This window comes from Camelina sativa, chromosome 2 (assembly GCF_030686135.1).
Source record: "Camelina sativa cultivar CO46 ecotype springtype chromosome 2, ASM3068613v1".
Taxonomy (NCBI): domain Eukaryota; kingdom Viridiplantae; phylum Streptophyta; class Magnoliopsida; order Brassicales; family Brassicaceae; genus Camelina; species Camelina sativa.
This window is the reverse complement of record NC_141881.1, coordinates 15767156-15770664: the sequence shown is the minus strand read 5'-3', so window position 1 is coordinate 15770664 and position 3509 is coordinate 15767156. Positions and strand designations below refer to the sequence as shown.

Here is a 3509-nt window from a genome sequence, read left to right as displayed (position 1 = left end):
TTTTTATTCGAGAAGTCGACAAAATTATGTGGCCCATTAATGATTTACATATCAATTGGCTTAAACATGAGATAAAACATTATTAAAAAAAAAACAGAGAATTCAGAAGTGCCATGTGGCAGATAGATAGAGCTTGTTAGAAGTGTAACCCTACTTTATTATATTCCCCTTGGCATTGAAAAATTGGCTTCGCCAAAGCCAGTGGCGTACCCAGGAATTTTTTTCACCCAGGTCAAACCATAGTAAAAAAAATTCTTTCATATTAAAAAAAAATACAATGTCCAAGAAAAACATCTTACAATAGCATTCTACGATTCTTCATGTTCTGAAATCTTTTTGTCACAGTCTCATTTGTAATAGTATTGAACACATCTTTTTCGATAAAACAAACTAAACAATCATTCAAAAATTCATCTCCAATCCGATTACGTCGATGCGTCTTTATGAATTTCATGGCTGAAAAACATCTCTCAACAGTTGCAGTAGCGACCAGCAAAATCAAAACCAACTTCAAAAGCCTGTAAACCAAAGGATATGACATATGTTTTCGTGTTTCCACCAACAATCGAGCAAGGTCCCCTAGATTCTTCAAATTAGAAAATCTGTCATCATTTCGTACATTATCAATGTAGATAGATAATTCTTGCTCAAGAGATATGAACTCCCCCGAACTAAAGTCATCTGGATAGAACTTAGATAACCTCAATAACTTTGAGTGATCAAACTCAGAAAACGCATCAATGGGAGATAGAGAAGCAACACAAATAAGAAATTCAGTGTTCACCTCATTAAAGCGGTCGTTAAATTCTTGAAGCTGCATATCCAAGACAGCATATAAGCAATTGACCTTGTAGTGATGCATATTTGATACTCCTGTTTTTTTCTTCGTCTCTTTGGGTCAACAAAATCTGCCTCCATCTCAACCGTTTCAAGCTCATGTTTCTCACAAAATGAAGAAACTTTCATCATGAGAGAATTCCACCCATCATCCTTAAACAATTGAAGTTGCCTCTTAGTTGATCCTACCAATGACATAACATTTAAAATATCTTGATCTTGTCTTTGTAGCGCCATTGACAAATTCTCTGTGAGTCCTAAAAGGTGTATCATAATTTGCAAATAAAACACAAAATCAAAGCTATGCAAATAGTTAAGGAGACCATTTGCTTGACGTCTTTTCAAGTCATCTACACCTTCATTCTCAATGTACTCGAGCACCTCGATGATAGAAGAAAATAACTCAATCAATCGCACTAGAGTTCTGTAGTGAGAATTCCAACGGGTGTTTCCTGGTCTTTGAAGAGAGATCTCTTGATTCAACCTTGTTCCAGTACTTCTTTCACCATTATTAATTTCTTCTTGAATCTTTTTTCTGTGACTCTCTCGGATCAGATCTTTTTTTTTGCATGAAGCTCCCACCACATTCAACAAGAGAGAAATCATATCAAAAAAGTCTCCAACATTAAAATGTTTTTTTGCAACTGCTATAACAACTAACTGAAGTTGATGAGCAAAACAGTGGACATAATATGCTGATGTGCTTTCCCTCATAATTAATGCTCTTAATCCATTGAATTCGCCTTTCATATTACTTGCTCCATCATAGCCTTGCCCTTTCAACTTTTTAATACTCAATCCATATTTAGCAAACAAATCATCAATAGCAGATTTCAAAGATGTTGCAGAAGTCTCACTCACATGTGTAATACTCAAGAATCTCTCTTTGACTATCCCACTTTTATCAACAAATCTAAACACTACTGCCATTTGTTCTTTATCAGAAACGTCAGCAGATTCATCCACCAACAAAGCAAAAACATCATGATCAATCTCCTCAATAATAGATTTGACTACTTCCTCTGCAAAACAATGAACAATATCTTTCTGAATATTAGGACATTTCATTTGATTATTTCCAGGAGCATTATTTAAAATAACCTTCCTTACAACTTCATTCTGATTAGCAGTGTACTTCAAAAGTTCCACAAAGTTTCCTCGATTAGCAGATTTTTCAGACTCATCATGACCACAGAAAGGTAATCCTTGTCGCAATAAATATCTGGAAGCATCAACTGAAGCATTCAACCGAATACGATACTCATTTCTTGTAATATCATCCTGTTTATGCAAAGCATGCTCAATAGACTGACCTTGTTTCATCAAATTTTCACACTTCATAACTGCGTTGTTATGAAAACTATCAACATCTCCCACATGATCTGAAAAACTTTTGAAATTATTCCACCTACAGAATCCATCTGTGATAAATGCATCACTTCTCACAGCTTTCCCAGCACTATCTCTGAACAAGTAACAACACAGGCAAAAAGCTTTTTCTTCTTTCACACTATACTCTAACCAGTTTTGGTATCGATCAAACCAAGCTGGATTAAAACGTCTCGGTGTCTTTCCTATCAGAATTTGTTTAAAAGTATGCCCACGAGGTTGACAAGGTCCTCTAATCAAGTATCTCCGAATTACCTCATCTCTTTGATTCGGATGATAATCAGCTATTCTTTTTCGATCTGCTGGATCCCAAGGTAAGTCAATATCATCTGATTCACTCCGAGGTGGAGATGGTTCTTTTCTTTTATAATAGTTTTTCAAAGTGTTCATTGCTCCGAGCTTTTGACTGAAACCAAATTATGAAAACAAAATTGTCAACATTAAATAAATAAATAAATATATATATATATATATATATTATGTATATGCCAAATGAATTATGATACACACAATTTTTCTTCTTTTTTTCTACACAGTTCATCAACACCAATTTAACCAAAAGTCTACACATGATCAAACAATAAATTGGTGTACGTACATGGTCAACTATTAATAATAAACAGTAAATACGAGTTCAATAAAAGAAATTTTGAACTTATTAATTATGATCACAAAAAGTTGGATTATAAATTTATAATTACAAATTGTTTACCTTTTATACAAGCACAAAATTTTATTGTAATTCTAAGACTTAACTCTTATATATTAATATATATTGAAATTTCAATACAATTTAATTAAATCATTGTAAAAACAAAATCTAGTTTTTATAAACTTACTTGATTAATCGATTGAAGAGGTCGACATGCTCTGTTCTGTTCGTGAATCGTGAGTTGGGAAGAAGAAAATTATAAAACTGAGGCACGTATGAGACAAAAGTTCTTTTCTTCTTTATTTAAACTTACTTTGGTTTGACAAATATTATTAGTTAGGTTAAAAAATATGGGCTAATTTATTTCTAACTTAAAACAAAAAAAAAACTTTGTTTCATTGTGGGCTGGGCCTTCGATGTCACCATAAAATTAGGGAGGTCAAATTGCTGCAATATTTTATATTAAATTTGATTTAGACATATAAAACCTATACTATTAGAGAAATTTTCAAAATTTGACCAGGTCAGCTGACCATCCTTAACTCAACGTGGGTCCGTCGTTGGCCAAAGCCTATTATAATCTTTGCATTTCCAGATATAGTGCTCATGCCTTTAGTGGAGTCATTCATTT

The 3509-nt window shown here is 33.2% G+C and overlaps 1 pseudogene; it reads right to left on the bottom strand.

Moving 5' to 3' along the window:
• Positions 1-238: 238 nt before the first annotated feature.
• On the bottom strand, positions 239-2626 carry LOC104748407 (uncharacterized; annotated as a pseudogene).
• Between the last annotated feature and the right edge of the window lie 883 nt (positions 2627-3509).